A 21,250-nucleotide genomic window follows, 5' to 3' on the forward strand; every position below is an offset into this window, starting at 1 on the left:
TAATAGGTTGGCCCCTCATAATTATCAATATTTGGTTTGTTGACAAGGATGGTGATCTCAATTACCTATGTCTAGCCAAAAGTTCTTTTCCTTTATTTTATTAAGTTCTTATCATTTACTTTCTTGTCATTTATTTTCTTGCCAATTGAAAATCGAACCCCTTGCTCTTCATAGCCAATAATTGACCACTTCATTGCAATTCCTTGTGAGATGACCTGGAGTCTAAATACTTCGGTTAATTCTTATTGGAGTTTGTACTTGTGACAACCAATATTTTTGCATGTGAGGATTCTTTGTCGGGTTAGAACTATACTTGCAACGAGAATTCATTTGTGAAATTCTAACCCATGCGAGGAAATTGAACATCAAAATGGCGCCGTTGCCGGGGAGTTGCAATGGTGCTATGTTATTGGCTATTGTGTATATTGTGAATAGTTTGATTTTTGGTTTGTTTGTTAGTTTTTGCTAGTTTTAGGATTTAGTTTTCTTTAATTCTTGTTAGCTTTTGCTTTTATTTTCTCTTTCACTATGAATTCTCATCATTTTGGCTATGAGTGTGGTTCAAACTATGTTGTAGGAAATGGAAGCTTCAATGGGAATGTGCATCAAGGATTTGGAGATCAAAGGTGGGAGGAGCCCCAAGCTTATGGACAACCTTCTTGGCAACAACCTCCTCCGGACTCTTATGGGTATAATCCTAATCCTAATGCATACCAATCTAATTTATGTGATGACCCTTATTGTGATTATCAACCACAACCACCACATACATATGACCCTTTCCCTCAATATAGCCCTCAACAACCATACTCACAAGCCTCATGTCACCATCCACCTCCATATGACCCCAACCCATACCCACTATACCAACCACCATATGAACCATATCTAGAGCCACCACCATTCCAACACCAATAGTCCCATGAACCACAAAGTCAATACACACCACCTCAAGAATTTCACCAATATAAACCACTTTCCAACTACAATACCCTTCCCTCAAACAGTGAAACCTCTCTTCCACCACCACCTTCATCGGAAGACCTAATGCGAGAGCAACAAGAACTTCTAGCTAGGTGTATAAAGCATGAAGAAGAGTTCAAGAAAATAGAAGCCGTGCTCGCCGCCGTAGCAGAAGCCGTTAGTAACATGGTCTCATCCCGCCTAAGTCTATGCGACCAAAGTACTCTCATTGTTAAATATGGAGAAGCACTCAAAGAGCTTAGCGAGGAGGTAAATTTGGAGCTTCAAGGGGAAGAAGAGGAATTAAAGCAAGAAGTCCAACAAGAGGAAGAGGTAGAGATTATTGAGTAAGAGGAAGTAGTGGTTGGGCACTTAGGATATGTTGAGCACATAGAGGAATCTCAAGTTGAAGAGCCTTCTTCCACAGAGTTTGGAAGGGATGTTAAAGAGGAGAGTGATGTTAAGGAAGTGGATAGAGAGTTGAGCGAAATTGATCAAGAGGTGGATTCTATCATTAGTGATTTTTTGTCCACATTGATCAATCCCTTGATGATCTTGTTGAGCCTTCTTCCATTGGACTAGAAAGAAATGTTGAGGAGGATGTGCAACCTCCAAGGCATATTGTGAGTGAAGAATTGGAAGAAGTGTTCCAAGCAACAAGCCCTCCTATCTATGATGATTCCGCATCAACATATGATCCTTTTGAGCTTGATGAGTCCTTCCCTACTATACTTGGGATTGATGAGGAGGTAGACTTCACTAAACCTCCCCTTTATGATTTGAGTGATGGCGAAGAGATAGAAGAATTTGGTGAAGAAGAATGTGAACATAAGGAAGCTTGGCAAGAGGTAGAGCTTGAAGAACCTTGTCAAGTGGTGGAAGCCTCTAGAAGAGGATGGACAGGAGTAGAGCGTGCTTTGTCAAGATCGTTTGGAACTCCTCCACCTAGGTTGTCACCTAATCCTTCATTTGAGTGGGTAAAACTTATAACTCTTAGCTTTATTATCCAACTTGAATATGGTTTGCTTGAGACGGATGGCCAACTTAGGGCGCTTTGTGGAATTAAACGTAAGAGGAGGATGTTTAGTGGTTGGCGTTGTAAGTCTAGGCTCATTATGGTTGGAAGCTCAAAATCGAGGAGCATGGATTGGTGTAATGCTCAATTGAATGGGTCTAGGAGGATCGTTTGGTACCTTCATGAGAATTCGTCTCTCTTGCTGCCCAGAAGAAATCACCATGATCAAATTGAAGACGGGAGTGAAAACAAAGTGTGGAATTCCGGATCACACAAGGAGAATAAAATTTGGGAGCCCATGGTTTGTGAAGAACTCCATCAAAGCTTAGAGTTATTAATTTTGAATGATGAAGCACAATGGAAGTCCAAGCATTGGTGGATGTTCAAGGATGGATTCAAGCACAAGCCACCTTGATGAAGAGCTCCCCATAAGTCCAACTTAAGGACAATAAACAAAAGTGTTAGGTGGGAGACACCCCACCATGGTAACATCTTTCCTTTTTCTTTCTTGTAAATATTGCTAATAATTAGTTTATTTTTAAGTTTTGTTTGGTTAGATATGTTTATTTGGGAGTTTAGTAGGTTAAATAAGGTTTTATGATGTTTTGTTAGCTGTTTGGAGGTTTGGAATGCTTGGTTTGGTGCAAAAACATAGAAAAATTTTGAAAAACAGAGCACCATCCACGCGTACGCAGACTTCATGCGTACGCGTGACTCAAGTATTTTCAACCATCCACGCGCGCGTGCCATGCACGCGTACGCGTGGATTGTATATTTTCACCTTCCAGCCATTTTTCCCGAGAGTCACGGGAACAACGCGCGTGCATTGCGCGAAAGGCGCAAAGCTGGTGACGCGTACGCGTACCTCACGTGTACGCGTCGCTCTCGAAATAACCCATCGACGCGCACGCGTGATGCATGCGTACGCGTCGCGCCCATTTCACCACTCCACGCGCACGCGTCATTGACGCGTACGCGCGGGCTGCCCTGCATCACCCATCTTCTTTTCTTCTCTTGGTTTCATTTCTTTCCTTCTTCTTCCTTCTCTTCTTCTCTTTTCACCCTTCAAACATCATCCAACACTACCAAACACCATATAACACCAGTTCTTTTAGTTAGTTAGTTAGTTTAATTTTTGTTTAACTTTTGTTTTCTATTATAAGTGTTGGATTACTAATTTTGTTTACTGTTTACTGCTACTGATTACTAATAGGATGTTATCTTAACATCAATTTTGTTTCTATTCCTTGTTGGATTCTTTGTTGAGGTTACATTTTGTTACTTGATTTAGAACCTTTCATGCTTAATGTTTTTGAATACCAAGTACATTTTACATTGCCTTCAGGCATCTTAACTCTTTGAATTGCATATTTTGGCCACCATGAATTCATCATCCATTGTTAGGTAAATGTACACTATCAATGCAATTCTTTTTTAGATGATGCTTATTCTTATTGACTTTTATTTACATCACCTATTTTATGCATTGAGATTTTGGGAATTGTGAAATTGGATCGAAAGCCTAACTAGTAACATATTTTTTATCTTTCCAAGCTTTGTGGACCATTGGTGCACGAATTGTGAATCACACTTTTCACAACTCGTACCACTAACCAGCAAGTGCACTGGGTCATCCAAGTAATACCTTACGTGAGTAAGGGTCGAATCCCACGGAGATTGTTGGTTTGAAGCAATCTATGGTTATCTTACAATTCTTAGTCAGGAAGTCAATTATATTTATCAGTTGAATTGCGAATAAACAAGAGAGCATGGGTTAAAAGTTACTTGTTATGCAGTAATAGAGAATATGTTGGAGTTTTGGAGATGCTTTGTCTTCTGAATCTCTGCTTTCCTTTGTCCTCTGATTCACGCACGCACGTCCTTCTATGGCAAGATGTGTGTTGGGGAATCACCGTTGTCAATGGTTACATCCCCTCCTCTTGTGAAAATGGTCCAAATGCTCTGTCACAGCACGGCTAATCATCTGAGGTTCCCGATCATGCTGGAATAGGATTCACCCTCCTTTTGCGTCTGTCACTACGCCCAGCACTCGCGAGTTTGAAGCTCGTCACAGTCATTCAATCCCTGAATCCTACTCGGAATACCACAGACAAGGTTTAGACTTTCCGGATTCTCATGAATGCCGCCATCAATCAATCTGATGTAGAACGGAGGTGGTTGTCAGACACACGTTCATGGATTGAGGAAGGTGATGAGTGTCACTGATCATCACCTTCTCCATAGTTAGGCGCGAATGGATATCTTAGATAGGAACACGCATGTTTGAATAGAAAACAGAAATAATTGCATTAATTCATCGAAACACAGCAGAGCTCCTCACCCCCAACAATGGAGTTTAGAGACTCATGCCGTCAAAGAGTACAAAGTTCAGATCTAAAATGTCATGAGGTGCAAAATAAATCCCTAAAAGTTGTTTAAATACTAAACTAGTAACCTAGGTTTACAGAAGATGAGTAAACTATAACAGATAGTGCAGAAATCCACTTCTGGGGTCCACTTGGTGTGTGCTGGGGCTGAGACTAAAGCTTTCACGTGCCTGGGGCTGTTTTGGGCGTTCAACGCCAGCTTTGGATCCTTTTCTGGCGTTGAACTCCAACTTGCAACTTGTTTCTGGCGCTGGACGCCAGAATTGGGCAGAGAGCTGGCGTTGAACGCCAGTTTACGTCATCTATCCTTGAGCAAAGTATAAACTATTATATATTGCTGGAAAGCCCTGGATGTCTACTTTTTAACGCAATTGGAAGCGCGCCATTTGAAGTTCTGTAGCTCCAGAAAATTCACTTTGAGTGCAAGGAGGTCAGAATCCAATAGCATCAGCAGTCCTTTTTCAGCCTGAATCAGATTTTTGCTCAGCTCCCTCAATTTCAGCCAGAAAATACCTGAAATCACAGAAAAACACACAAACTCATAGTAAAGTCCAGAAATGTGGATTTTAATTAAAAACTAATAAAAATATACTAAAAACCAACTAACTCATACTAAAAACTAAGTAAAAACAATGCCCAAAAGCGTATAAATTATCCACTCATCACAACACCAAACGTAAATTGTTGCTTGTCCCCAAGCAACTAAAAACAAAGTAGGATAAAAAGAAGAGAATATACAATGAATTCCAAAAACATCTATGAAGATCAGTGTTAATTAGATGAGCGGGGCTGTTAGCTTTTTGCTTCTGAACAGTTTTGGCATCTCACTTTATCCTTTGAAGTTCAGAATGATTGACATCTATAGGAACTCAGAATCTAGATAGTGTTATTGATTCTCCTAGTTCAGTCTGTTGATTCTTGAACACAGCTACTTTATGAGTCTTGGCCGTGGCCCTAAGCACTCTGTTTTCCAGTATTACCACCGGATACATACATGCCACAGACACATAACTGGGTGAACCTTTTCAGATTGTGACTCAGCTTTGCTAGAGTCCCCAATTAGAGGTGTCCAGGGTTCTTAAGCACACTCTTCTTTTGCTTTGGACCTTGACTTTAACCGCTCAGTCTCAAGTTTTCACTTGACACCTTCACGCCACAAGCACATGGTTAGGAACAGCTTGGTTTAGCCGCTTAGGCCAGGATTTTATTCCTTTGGACCCTCCTATCCACTGATGCTCAAAGCCTTGAGATCCTTTTTATTTACCCTTGCCTTTTGGTTTTAAGGGCTACTGGCTTTTTGCTCTTGCCTTTTGGTTTTAAGAGCTTTTGGCTTTTTCTGCTTGCTTTTTCTCTTCTTTTTTTTTCGCTATTTTTTTTTCTGCAAGCTTTGTTCTTCACTGCTTTTTCTTGCTTCAAGAATCATTTTTATGATTTTTCAGATTATCAAATAATATTTCTCCTTTTTCATCATTCTTTCAAGAGCCAACAATTTTAACATTCATAAGCAACAAATTCAAAAGACATATGCACTGTTCAAGCATTCATTCAGAAAATAAAGAGTATTGCCACCACATCAAAATAATTAAACTATTTTAAAATTTGAAATTCATGTACATCTTTTTCTTTTTCAGAAAACAATTTTCATTTAAGAAAGGTGATGGATTCATAGGACATTCATATCTTTAAGACATAAACACTTAGATACTAGTGATCATATAGTAAAGACACAAACATAATTAAGCATGAAGTATAGTAAGCGAAAAACAGGAAAATAAGAACAAGGAGATTAAGGAATGGGTCCACCTTAATGAGGGTGGCGTCTTCCTCTTCTTGGAGAACCAATGGTGCTCTTGAGCTCCTCTATGTCTCTTCCTTGCCTTTGTTGCTCTTTCCTCATAGCTCTTTGATCTGCAGTCAATTGCTCTACCACTGAATTATGGAAAAAAAAGCAATACTTTTACCACACCAAACTTAAAAGGTTTGCTCATCTTCGAGCAAAAGAAGAAAGAAGTGGAGAAGATGGAGGAGATGGAAGTGTGTGAATGGGTGGGTTTGGGAGGGAAATGGTTTGAATTTGAATGGTGAGGTAGGTGGGGATCCTGTGGGGTCCACAGATCCAGTGGGGTCAAGGATTTAGCATCCCTGCTCCAATTAGGCGTACAAAATGTCCTTACTGTGCAATCCTGGTGTTTAACGCTAGACTGCTGCCTGTTTCTGGCGTTAAATTCCCAAATGTAGCCTGTTTCTGGCGTTTAACGCCAGACTGATGCTTGTTTCTGGCGTTAAACGCCAGCTTGGTGCTTGTTTCTGGCGTTAAACGCCAGACAGATGCTTATTTCTGGCGTTTAAACGCCAGAATGATCTTCCTCCAGGGTATGCTATTTTTCATGCTATTTTTCATTCTGTTTTTGATTTTCCATTTGTTTTTGTGACTTCACATGATCATCAACCTAAAGAAAACATAAAATAGCAATGGAAAATAAATAGATATAATTAAATAACATTGGGTTGCCTCCCAACAAGCGCTTCTTTAATGTCAATAGCTTGACAGTAAGCTCTCATGGAGCCTCACATATAATCAGAGCAAGGTTGGGACCTCCCAACACCAAACTTAGAGTTTGGTTGTGGCCTCCCAACACCAAACTTAGAGTTTGACTGTGGGGGCTTTGGTTGACTCTGCAGTGAGAGAAGTTTTTCATGCTTCCTCTTCCTGGTTATAGAACGAGAACCTTGTGTCTTATAGTTTGCAATGTCTTCAAACCACAGAGCTTCCTGAATAGCAAACAATTGCTCATCTGGAAAGGTTTCAGAGATCTCAGTAGGAGGGAGGGATGTTCCTGCTACTGGTTCTATCCGGGACAGGTGATCAGCTACTTGATTCTCTGTCCCTTTTCTGTCTCTTATTTCTATATCAAACTCTTGCAGAAGCAACACCCATCTTATGAGCCTGAGCTTTGAATCCTGCTTTGTGAGTAGATATTTAAGAGCAGCATGGTCAGTGTACACAATCACTTTTGATCCTACTAAGTAGGATCTAAACTTGTCAATGGCATAAACCACTGCAAGTAATTCTTTTTCTGTGGTTGTGTAATTTTTCTGGGCATCATTTAAAACACTGCTAGCATAATAAATGACATGCAGAAGCTTGTTATGCCTCTGTCCCAATAATGCACCAATGGTATGGTCACTGGCGTCACACATTAGTTCGAATGGTAATGTCCAGTCTGGTGCAGAAATAACTAGTGCTGTGACCAGCTTAGCTTTTAGGGTCTCAAACGCCTGCAGACACTTTGTGTCAAACACAAATGGCGTGTCAGTAGCTAGCAGATTGCTCAGAGGTTTTGCAATTTTTGAAAAATCCTTTATAAACCTCCTATAGAATCCTACATGCCCCAGAAAGCTTCTGATTGCCTTAACATTGGCAGGTGGTGGTAATTTTTCAATTACTTCAACTTTAGCTTGATCCACCTTTAATCCCTTGTTTGAAATTTTATGCCCAAGGACAATCCCTTCAGTCACCATAAAGTGACATTTTTCCCAGTTTAAAACTAGGTTGGTCTCTTGGCATCTTTTCAGAACAAGTGCTAAATGGTTAAGGCAGGAGCTGAATGAGTCTCCAAATACTGAAAAGTCATCCATGAAGACTTCCAGAAACTTCTCTACCATATCAGAGAAGATAGAGAGCATGCACCTCTGAAAGGTTGCAGGTGCATTACATAGACCAAAAGGCATTCTTCTGTAGGCAAACACTCCAGAAGGACATGTGAATGCTGTTTTCTCTTGGTCCTGAGGATCTACTGCAATTTGGTTGTAACCTGAATAGCCATCCAAAAAGCAGTAATATTCATGACCTGCTAGTCTCTCTAGCATCTGGTCTATGAATGGTAAAGGAAATGATCCTTCCTGGTGGCTGTATTGAGCCTTCTGTAGTCAATACACATACGCCACCCTGTAACTGTTCTTGTAGGAACCAGTTCATTCTTTTCATTATGAACCACTGTCATTCCTCCCTTCTTAGGGACAACATGGACATGGCTCACCCAGGGGCTATCAGAAATAGGATAGATAATCCCATCCTCTAGTAACTTAGTGACCTCTTTCTGCACCACCTCCTTCATGGCAGGATTTAGCCGCCTCTGTCGTTGAACCACTGGCTTAGCATCATCCTCCAATAGGATCTTGTGCATGCATCTGGCTGGGCTAGCCCTTAAGATCACTTATGGACCACCCAAGAGCTGTCTTGTGTGTCCTTAGCACCTGAATTAGTGCTTTCTCTTCCTGTGGCCCTAAAGCAGAGCTTATGATTACAGGAAAAGTGTTACCTTCTCCCAGAAATGCATATTTCAGGGATGGTGGTAGTGGTTTAAGCTCGGTTTAGGAGGTTTCTCCTCTTCCTGAGGAGTTTTCAGAGGTTCTTTTATTTCCTCTGGTTCCTCCAGATCAGGCTGAACATCTTTAAAAATGTCCTCTAGCTCTGATTCAAGACTCTCAGTTATATGGACCTCTTCCACCAGGGAGTCAATAATATCAACGCCCAGGCAGTCGTCTAATGTGTCTGGATGTTGCATAGCTTTGACAACATTCAACTTAAACTCATCCTCATTGACTCTCAGCGTTATCTCCCCTTTTTGGACGTCAATGAGGGTTCGTCCAGTTGCTAGGAATGGTCTTCCTAGAATGAGAGTTGCACTCTTGTGCTCCTCCATTTCCAGCACTGCAAAGTCAGTAGGAAAGGCAAATGGCCCAACCTTGACAATCATGTCCTCAATTATTCCTGATGGGTGTTTAATGGAGCCATCAGCAAGTTGAAGACAGATCCGGGTTGGGTTGACCTCTTCAGTCAAGCCAAGCTTTCTGATAGTGGATGCAGGGATTAGGTTGATGCTTGCCCCAAGATCACATAGAGCTGTCTTGGTGCAGTTACCCTCTAATATGCATGGTATCATAAAGCTCCCGGGATCTTTAAGCTTTTCTGGGAAGCTTTTCAGAATGACTGCACTGCATTCTTCAGTGAGGAGAACTCTTTCAGTTTCTCTCCAATCCTTCTTATGACTCAAGATATCTTTCATGAACTTGGCATAAGAGGGTATTTGCTCAAGTGCCTCTGCAAACGGAATCTTTATTTCAAGAGTCCTGAGATAGTCTGCAAAGCGGGCAAATTGCTTATCCTGCTCCTCTTTGCAGAGTTTTTGAGGATAAGGCATCTTGGCTTTGTATTCCTCAACCTTAGTTGCTGCAGGTTTATTTCCTACAGAGGTAGGTTGAGAAGCCTTCTTGAGGGATTTATTATCAGCACTTGCAGGTGTCTGATCCCTCACTGGCATTTGAAAGCCAGGGTTGGAAGCTGGAGTGGCGTTAGACGCCAACTCCTCATATGTTCCTGGCGTCTGAACGCCAGAACTGTGCTTCCTTTGGGCGTTCAACGCCAGATCCTTGCTTGTTTCTGGCGTTGAACGCCAGTCCTGAGCATGGTATGGGCATTCAGCGCCAGCCTTCCACCCAATTTCTGGCGTTTTAGCGCCAGAATTATTTTTCCCCGGGCTCTTACTGTCCTCAGATGGAATTTGGGTAGTTTGCTCATTTCTTGGCTTCCTGCTGCCTTGAGGTGGGATATTTAATGTTTTTCCACTTCTTAATTGAACTGCTTGGCATTCTTCTGTTATTTGTTTTGATAGCTGCTGCTTTGTTTGCTTTAATTGTTCTTCCATATTTATATTAGCCATCCTTGTCTCTTGTAGTCTCTCCCTGAATTCGGCTAACTGTTTTGTTAGAAAATCCAATTACTGATTGAATTCAGTAGCTTGTTCAGCAGGACTGAGTTCAGCAGTCACTGTTTTAGCCTCTTCTTTCATGGAAGGTTCGCTGCTTAAGTACAGATGCTGATTTCTGGCAACTGTATCAATGAGCTCTTGAGCTTCTTCAATTGTCTTCCTCATGTGGATAGATCCACCAGCTGAGTAGTCTAGAGACATCTGAGCTCTTTCTGTAAGCCCATAATAGAAGATGTCTAGCTGAACCCACTCTGAAAACATCTCAGAGGGGCATTTTCTTAGCATCTCTCTGTATCTCTCCCAGGCATCATAAAGAGATTCATTATCTCCTTGTTTAAAGCCTTGGATGTCCAGCCTTAGCTGTGTCATCCGTTTTGGAGGAAAGTATTGATTCAGGAATTTTTCTGTCAGCTGTTTCCATGTCCTTATGCTAGCCTTAGGTTGGTTATTTAACCATCTTTTGGCTTGGTCTTTTATAGCAAATGGAAACAGTAATAGTCTGTAGACATCCTGATCTACCTCCTTATCATGCACTGTGTCAGCAATTTGTAAAAACTGTGCCAGAAACTCTGTAGGTTCTTCCTATGGAAGACCGGAATACTGGCAGCTTTGCTGCACCATGATAATGAGCTGAGGATTCAACTCAAAGCTACTGACTCCAATGGAGGGTATGCAGATACTACTCCCATATGAAGCAGTAGAGGGGTTAGCATATGACCCCAGAGTCCTCCTGGACTGTTCATTTCCACTTAGATCCATGATGGAGAAAGGGAAATGATGTAAAATAAAAAAATTTTATTTTTATTTATTTATTTATTTCGAAAATGAAACAAATTAAAATAAAATAAATAAAAATGATTGAAAATTTTCGAAAAATTTGAGGAGAGAGAAAGTGGTTAGGAAGTTTTAAAAAGGATATGATGATTTTTGAAAAAGGTTTTAAATTTTGAAATAAGAATCTGAATTTTAAAGGTAATTTTTGAAAATTTGCCTTAAAGTAGAGCGAAAATATATTTTTGAATTTAAAGAGGAGAGAGAAAAACAATAAGATAGCACAAGATTTAAAATTTTTAGATCTAATGCTCCTTGTTTTGAAAATTTTGAAGGAAAAACACCAAGGAACACCAAACTTAAAAATTTTAAGATCAAGACACAAGGAAAACTCAAGAACACCTTGAAGACTCACAAGAACACCAAACTTAAAATTTTTAGAAAACCAAACTAAAATTTTTGAAAAACAAAGAAAAATCAACAAGAAGACACCAAACTTAAAGTTTGGCACAAAATTTAATAGAGAAATTATTATTTTTGAAAAAGATTTTTTTTTTTAAAAGAGTATACCAAACTGCCACGGACTTAGACCAACGCTCTAGCCAATTGGGCAGTAAATGTAACACTTGTTTTGAAGAAGTATAAAATTTTAACCAAGAACAATAATAAGAGACTCTAAACCAAAAAGAAAAATTTTCCTAATCTAAGCAACAAAATAAACCGTCAGTTGTTCAAACACGAACAATCCCCGGCAACAGCGCCAAAAACTTGGTGCACGAATTGTGAATCACACTTTTCACAACTCGTACCACTAACCAGCAAGTGCACTGGGTCGTCCAAGTAATACCTTACGTGAGTAAGGGTCGAATCCCACGGAGATTGTTGGTTTGAAGCAATCTATGGTTATCTTGCAATTCTTAGTCAGGAAGTCAATTATATTTATCAGTTGAATTACGAATAAACAAGAGAGCATGGGTTAAAAGTTACTTGTTATGCAGTAATGGAGAATATGTTGGAGTTTTGGAGATGCTTTGTCTTCTGAATCTCTGCTTTCCTCTGTCCTCTGATTCACGCACGCACGTCCTTCTATGGCAAGCTGTGTGTTGGGGAATCACCGTTGTCAATGGTTACATCCCCTCCTCTTGTGAAAATGGTCCAAATGCTCTGTCACAGCACGGCTAATCATCTGAGGTTCCCGATCATGCTGGAATAGGATTCACCCTCCTTTTGCGTCTGTCACTACGCCCAGCACTCGCGAGTTTGAAGCTCATCACAGTCATTCAATCCCTGAATCCTACTCGGAATACCACAGACAAGGTTTAGACTTTCCGGATTCTCATGAATGCCGCCATCAATCTAGCTTATACCACGGAGATTCTAATTAAGGAATCTAAGAGATATTCATTCAATCTGATGTAGAACGGAGGTGGTTGTCAGACACACGTTCATGGATTGAGGAAGGTGATGAGTGTCACTGATCATCACCTTCTCCATAGTTAGGCGCGAATGGATATCTTAGATAGGAACACGCATGTTTGAATAGAAAATAGAAATAATTGCATTAATTCATCGAAACACAGCAGAGCTCCTCACCCCCAACAATGGAGTTTAGAGACTCATGTCGTCAAAGAGTACAAAGTTCAGATCTAAAATGTCATGAGGTGCAAAATAAATCCCTAAAAGTTGTTTAAATACTAAACTAGTAACCTAGGTTTACAGAAGATGAGTAAACTATAACAGATAGTGCAGAAATCCACTTCTGGGGCCCACTTGGTGTGTGCTGGGGCTGAGAATAAAGCTTTCACGTTCCTGGGGCTGTTTTGGGCGTTCAACACCAGCTTTGGATCCTTTTCTGGCGTTGAACTCCAACTTGCAACTTGTTTCTGGCGCTGGACGCCAGAATTGGGCAGAGAGCTGGCGTTGAACGCCAGTTTACCTCATCTATCCTTTGAGCAAAGTATGGACTATTATATATTGCTGGAAAGCCCTGGATGTCTACTTTCCAACGCAATTAGAAGCGCGCCATTTGGAGTTCTGTAGCTCCAGAAAATCCACTTTGAGTGCAGGGAGGTCAGAATCTAACAGCATCAGCAGTCCTTTTTCAGCCTGAATCAGATTTTTGCTCAGCTCCCTCAATTTCAGCCAGAAAATACCTGAAATCACATAAAAATACACAAACTCATAGTAAAGTCCAGAAATGTGGATTTTAACTAAAAACTAATAAAAATATACTAAAAACCAACTAACTCATACTAAAAACTATGTAAAAACAATGCCAAAAAGCGTATAAATTATCCGCTCATCAACCATGCTTGCTATGTGATTGATTTTCACTTCTATATTTTTTCCTAAGTCCCGTAGCATCCATGTCCTCCACCTCTATGTCACTTAGGTGTTGCAACAACGTCAATATGTCATGGATTGTTGTGTAAGTTTCATACACCATTTTGTTCACTAAGTTAACTTACACATCAATCAATGCCCATTCATTATCCAATTTCAAAATTGCTTGACTTTTAGCTTGAATACTTTCATGCTTCTTTATTGCTTATTTGGTTGTCTTAGCCTACAAGTTTAAAGCATCTCAATCACACTAGAATGAGTGAAGCGTATACTTTCTTTTGTGTACTTGTGACATAACTTTTTATGCTAATGTATGTGTATTCTAAACCGCGCACAATTTTAGAACCCACACACACTATTCTCTAATGTCACACTAATTCACTCACTTCATTCTAGTGATTTACCTCATTCCAACAATTTACGCTTCCTTGCTTTTGTATGTTCTTACCTTATGGTGTTTATTTTATTTTTCATGACTAATGCACCACAAGCAAAAATGGAAGCGGAAGAAAGAACACACAGCAACCGGTTGACCTACAAGCTGAAGGTAGCAACCCGGAGAGTCGTCGTACCCCTTGCTCATCTTTGAGTGCACCGAGGACGGTGCAAACTTTTAAGTGTGGGGAGGTCGTCCGACCAGTCGGCGCTTTGTTTTTGGGTGATAAGTTTCTAATCCCAACACTTTTGCATTTCATTCTTAGGTCTTTTCGGATTTTTTAGTTGCATTTTCTTATTTTGCATATGTATATAATAAGCTTAGTCAAAATCATGATATTTTCCAAGGATTTTATCTATAGAGCACCCCAATTGATTGAAAAAATTTTTTTAGAACTTGCTTGAATTATACACTTTGTGGATCATGTTTTGAGATAAGAACACAAGCATGTGAGTTTTGAGCCTTAATTATGTGGTTACATCATATATAACCACTTATTTCCATTCTTGTGTGCATTATTCTCTTCCTATGAGTGTAATCTTTGATTTGTTTGATTCTTTATGTCCATTATGTTGTGTTACATGCATTTATATGATTGAGGTCATTGTTCAAATAGCTCACTTACCCAAATAGCCTACCTTTTATCTTCCATTGTTAGCCAATTTTGAGCCGATGCTTAACCCATTTGTTCTTAATGTTAGCACATTACAAGCCTAAGTGAAAAACAATAAATGTCCCTTGTTTGGATCTTTGATTAGCTTAGACTAGTGAGAGTGTTCATTACTTGATTTTGGGAAAGTTGGGAACATTGGGTAGAGATAAAAGTGTGCTTGTATTTTTGTGAAAAATTTTGGGAATTGGGTACATACTCATGTATTAATCGTGTGTAAACCATATGCATTGATGTTCTTGTATATATTTTAGTTTGAAAAAAAATAATATATATATATATATATATAGAGAGAGAGAGAGAGAGAGAGAGAAGAAAGAAAAAGAAAAGCAATAAAAAGGGGACAAAATTCCCCAAGGTGAAGTTCAATAATAATCAATGCATACGTGTGGTGATCAAAAAGAGAATGCATGAGTGTGTGAAAAAGTGAAAAATGGGTAGTTAGGTTGGCTTTGAAATTGTATAGGTTGTCATAGGTTAGGTGGGAAGTTTAAGCTCATCAAACATTCAAATTCAAGTCCACTTGACCATATGCATCGTTACCTTAACCCTAACCCCATTACAACCTATGGGAAAGTCCTCATGATATTTGTATGCATGCATGAAATAATTGTTGATTGTTAGAAGAAAAACAAATCTTGGATAGCATGATTAAGGGAGAATTGAGTGAATCAACCCTATACACTTGAGCGACTAGAGCGGATACACATCCGGTGAGGGTTCAATTGCTCAATTACATGTTTCCACCCATGATCATCTTTTCTTGCAAGTTTGTAAAATCTTTCAATGATTCATTTCAATTGTGGGTTTGCTTTGATTACTATTGCTTTAGCCCTTGTACTTGCACATGTATTCTTGGAGATTGATTTATTTTGACCAAGCAATTGCATTCATGTAGATAGATTGCATATAGATAGATTGTATATAGTTAGTTTGCATTGGATAAATTTTGATACCCCTTTGCTTCTTTCTTGATTTTAGCATAAGGACAGGCTTGGTTTAAGTGTCGGGAGGTTTGATAAACCCCAATTTTATGATTTATCTTATGCTTATTTTAGGGGATTCTATCACCTTTTTCCCACATTTATTCAATGAAATAGCATGGTTTTGTAATTCTCCCTTAATTTGTGCTTAAGTGTAAAAACATGCTTTTTAGGCCCTTAAATTGGTGATTTTAATTCACTTTAATTCCATTCGATGCCTTGATGCGTTTACTAAGTGATTTCAGGTTCATAAGGCAAGTATTGGATGGAAAAAATGAAGAGAAAAACATACAAAGTGGAGAATGCATGAGGAAACAAGGATTTGGAGAACATCAACCCACGCGCACGGGCAGAAGACACACACGCGTGGAAGTAAAGTTGCTTGGCGACGCGTACGCGCACATGACACGTACGCGTGGATAGGAAAATTGCCAAGCGACGCGCACGCGTGACCCGCACGTATGCGTCGATACTCGCACGTGACCCACTTAAGGGCAAAATGCTGGGGATGATTTCTGAGCTGCCCAGGCCCAAATCCAACTATTTCTAAGGGTATTTCATGCAGAATTAAAGCTAGAGCAGGGGGGAGCAATTGTTTGTAACTTAGCATCATGCAGGTTAGTTTCTAGAGAGAGAAACTCCCTCTTCTCTCTTGAATTAGGGTTCTTAGGACATTTTCATCTTAGATCTAGGCTTAATTCCATGTTTTCATCTTATTTCCTTTACAATTTCTTATTCTACTAGTCTATTCTCCTTAGTTCTCTTGTCAATTTTACTTTTATGTCTCTTTTATGTTTATGAATGCTCATGTTGGATTTTGTTCACATTTAATAAAATTTAATGTTTGATGTTCTTTTATTGATGATTTGAGTTGTGATGTTACTTTTCTTGTAGTTGGTAGTTGGTAGATTTTATTGGCTCTTGCAATTTATGCTGTTTACTTTTATTACACTCTAGATGTTTGATGAAATATTTTCTTTAGTTTTTTATTAGTTTTCTTGACTCTTGACCTAGGCTAAGGGGATTGAGTGACCTTGAGTCGTTGGGTCTCATTGAATTGATGATTTGAGAATCCTTGCTGATCAATTTGATACTCATTGACACTAACCCACTACTAAGCCAATTAGTAGCTAGGTTGGGACTTATGGGTTGATGTGATCAAATCTATTTGATGTACTTCAAACTTAGGAGTAAACGTTAGGTACTTAAGGCTTTTGGAGGTAGACTTAATAGGTTGGCCCCTCATAATTATCAATATTTAGTTTGTTGACAAGGATGGTGATCTCAATTACCTATGTCTAGTCAAGAGTTCTTTTCCTTTATTTTATTAAGTTCTTATCATTTATTTTCTTGTCATTTATTTTCTTGCCAATTGAAAATCAAACCCCTTGCCCTTCATAGCCAATAATTGACCACTTCATTGCAATTTCTTGTGAGATGACTCGGAGTCTAAATACTTCGGTTAATTCTTATTGGGGTTTGTACTTGTGACAACCAATATTTTTGCATGTGAGGATTCTTTGTCGGGTTAGAACTATACTTGCAACGAGAATTCATTTGTGAAATTCTAACCCGTGCAAGGAAATCGAACATCACGTACGCGTCGCTGAACTTTCGCAATGTCACGCGTACGCGTCATCCACACATACTCATCGCCTAACCACATGAAAACTATGCCAAATTGCATATCATTTTGAAGACCCGGATGTTAGCTTTCCAACGCAACTAGAACCGCCTCATTCGGACTTCTGTAGCTCAAGTTATGATCAATTTAGTATGAAGAGGTCAGGCTTGACAACTTAGCAATTCCTTCAATTTCTTGTATTCCTTCCACTTTTGCATGCTTCCTTTCCATCTTCTAAGCCATTACTGCCCTATAAACCCTGAAAATACTTAACAAACATATCACAACATCGAATGGTAATAAGAGAGGATTAAAATTAGCAAATTTAAGGCCAAAGAAGCATGTTTTCAATCATAGCACAAAATTAGGAAGGAAAATGTAAAACATGCGAATTATATGAATAAGTGTGAGTTTAGTGGATAAAATCTACTAAATTAAGCACAAGATAAACCCTAAAAATGGGGTTTATCACTTTTCCACACTTAACTTTAGCATTTCCTCATGCTAAACTCAAGAGAAACTATAAAAGAGTGAAGAGGAATGGTAAGACTTATTAAATACAACCTATCTATATGAATGCAGCTACATGCAAAAATGATTCTACGTACTTGGTTAAAAATAGATAAACCTTTCAAGAACGAATATGAACTGGATTTCACTAATTCAAATCATAAAAATGAAGTACAAATAGACTTGCAAGAAGAAGATAGCTCATGAAAGCCGGGAACAAAGAATCGAGCATCGAACCCTCACCGGAAGTATATACACTCTAATCACTCTAGTGTCTAAGGGTCGATTCTCTCAGTTCTCTACTAATCTTGTTTTCTAAAGCTTTCTCTTCTTCTACCAATCAACAAAGAATCAATGCACAGATTCACATATCAAGAGGTCTTTTAAGGGTTGTAATGGGGTTAGGGTCAAGGTAGGATTGTATTTGGTCAAGTGGACTAAAATCTGAATCCTTAATTAACTTAAATTTCCCACCTAAATTAAGACAATTCATGTAATCACAATACAAAATCTAACTACCCATTTACTATGTTTACCATATATTCATGGTATCGAATGGTAATAAGAGAGTATTAAAATTAGCAAATTTAAGGCCAAAGAAGCATGTTTTCAATCATAGCACAAAATTAGGAAGAAAAATGTAAAACATGCAAATTATATGAATAAGTGTGAGTTTAGTGGATAAAATCCACTAAATTATGCACAAGATAAACCCTAAAAATGGGGTTTATCACTTCTCCTTTAAATACTAAACTAATGACTAGTATGGAAAACAGTCTTTTTAGTGCTAAAATCCACTTCTGGGGCCCACTTGGTGAGTGTTTGGGCTGAGCTTGATTGGAATCCACATGCTAGGAGGCCTTTAGGGCATTGAACACTGGCTAGGGGGTCCTCTTTGGGGGTTTGGACGCTGGTCTCCTCCTTTGGGCGCTGGACGCCTAGAATGGAGAAGGAAATTGGCATTGAACACCAGTTTTGGGCCTTCTAATCTAAAGCAAAGTATAGACTATTATATATTACTGGAAAGCTCTAGAAGGCAGCTTTCTATAGCCGTTCAGAATGTTCCTTTTGGACTTCTGTAGCTCCAGAAAAGCTCTTCCGAGTACAAGGAGGTCAGATCCGGACAGCATCTGCAGTGCTTTCTCTGTCTTTGAATCAGACTTTTGCTAACTTTCGTTCCAGCTCCTCAATTTCAGCCAGAAAATACTTGAAATTGCATAAAAACATACAAACTCAAAGTAGAATCCAAAAATGTGAATTTAACACTAAAACCTATGAAATCTTAATAAAAATTAAACAAAACATGCTAAAAACTATATGAAAATGATGCCAAAAAACGTATAAAATATCCGCTCATCACAACACCAAACTTAAGTTGTTGCTTTTCACCAAGAAACTAAAAACACAGTAGGATAAAAAAAAATAAGAAGAGTAAGATACAATAAATCTCAGAGTTTCCAATGAAGCTCAGTTTCAATTAGATGAGCGGGACTTAGTAGCTTTTTGCTTCTGAATAATTTTGGCATCTCACTATCTATGGAAACTTAGAAATGTTGGTCTCTTTAGGAACTTAGAATCCAGATAATATTATTGACTCTCCTATTTCAGTTCTTTTTCATTCTTGAACACAACTTTTGGAGTCTTGGCCGTGACCCTAAGCACTTTGTTTTCCAGTATTACCACCAGATACATAAATGCCACATACACTTTAACTGGGTGAACTTTTTCAGATTGTGATTCAATTTTGCTAGAATCCCCAGATAGACGTATCCAGATTTCTTAAGCACACTCTTTTTGCTTTGGACCACGACTTTAACTGCTCAGTCTCAAGCTTTTCACTTGACACCTTCACACCACAAGCACATGGTTAGGGACAGATTGGTTGAGCCGCTTAGGCCAGGATTTTATTCCTTGTAGGCCCTCTTAACCATTCATGCTCAAAGCCTTGGATCCTTTTACCCTTGCCTTTTAGTTTAAAGGGTTACTGCCTTTTTGCTCTTGCCTTTTGGTTTAAAGAGCTGTTGGCTTTTTCTGCTTTTTATTTATTTATTATTTTTTGCCTATTTTTTTTCGCATGCATATACTATTTTTTTCTTTTGCAACATGCTTTTTCTTTTTCTTTTTGCTGCTATTTCTTGCTTCAAGAATCAATTTTTGAATTTTTTAGATTATCAATAATATTTTTCCTTTTTCATCATTCTTTCAAGAACCAACATTATAAAATTCCAACTTCAAATACGCACTATCTATTCATACATTCAGAAAACAAAAGCAATGCCACCACATCAAAATAATTGAACTATTCTTATTTTAAACTTGAAATTCATGTATCTCTCAATTCTTTTCAAATAAAATTTTCATTTTAAGCAAGGTGAGAGATATATAGAACATTTTATAGCCTTAAGACATAAATACAAATGATCATGCAACAAGAACAAGAGAACAGACAACACAACATAACAGAAAACAGAAAAATACAAAAGGAAAGGAGATAAAGAGAATGAATCCACCTCTAATGGTGGCGGCTAGTACTCCTTCTTGAGGATCCAATGTGGTTAATGACTTGCATCATCTACCTCTTTCTCTTGTCTAAAAGGACCATAGAATTGGTGAATTCTCATTCAATTGATGTAATTACTTGAACTAAATGATGAATTTTATAGGACATTGCTTTGAAAAGAGTCTTGTTTGAATTTTTGCTGAAAATAACAACAAAAGAGGAAGAAAGTAAGAAAAGGGAGCTAGGCGTGTGTACTGGAAATGCCACTTAGTGTAAACGCCATCATTTTGACTGAGCATGGCACACCAACTATTAGGCGTGGCATGCCAGCTATCAGTTCCAGGAAGCAAATGGGAAGAACTTCAATGGGCGTGGCATGCCAAAGTAGGGCGTGCACGCCAGAGTAGGGCGTGGCACGCCAGTTGTCATTTCTAGAAAGAGCCCAAGGAGGAGTTTCTATAGGCGTGGCACGCCAGTTACATTTACCAAGGGAGTCTCCATGAAGAATTACAATGGGCGTGGCACGCCAGTTATCTTTTCCAGAAGAGGAACTTCAAGTTTTACTATGGGCATGGCATGTCACTGCTGGGCATGGAACGCCAGGCATTCTATCCAGAGAGGGATCCTAGAAGACTTGTAAAGGGCGCGGCATGCCAAGATGGGCATGCAATGCCAGCCTCATCCTCCACAATGAGCGTTGCACGCCAGGTCAAAGGCATGGCACGCCAGTGCAACTGAGCAGAGGAGAATGGGGAAAACACCATTATGGGTGTGCCACTTAAGTCCTGGGCGTGGCACGCCAAGGTTAAGTTCTCACACCAACTTTAATGGGCATGCCTCTTGATACTAGAGAAGTGGCAGGCCAAGCTTTTGGGTCCACAACATCATTATGGTCGTGTCACTTGGGACTAAGTGCGGCACGCCAGTTCATTTGATCAGAGAGGGGAAGTAAAGCTCCAACAAGGGCGTGGCACGCCAGATCGAAGGCGTGGTACGCCAGTACAAGCCTCAAGAGATGAAGAGACAAGGCTTCCCCAAAGGCGTGCCACTTGGGACTTTAGGCGTGGCATGCCATGGCAAAATATCAATGGGCATGCCACTTGATGCTTGGGGCGTGGCACACCAACCTTGCTCGCATCATGGGTGTGCCACTTGAATCATGGGCGTGGCACGCCAGTTCAACCTTCCAGAGGGGAGAATTCATGCCTTATAAAGGTCGTGGCACACCAGACCTAGGCGTGGCACGCCAGTTCAACCTTCCAGAGAAGAGATTGAAG

This window comes from Arachis hypogaea, chromosome 12 (genome assembly GCF_003086295.3).
Source record: "Arachis hypogaea cultivar Tifrunner chromosome 12, arahy.Tifrunner.gnm2.J5K5, whole genome shotgun sequence".
NCBI classification, from domain to species: Eukaryota; Viridiplantae; Streptophyta; class Magnoliopsida; order Fabales; family Fabaceae; genus Arachis; species Arachis hypogaea.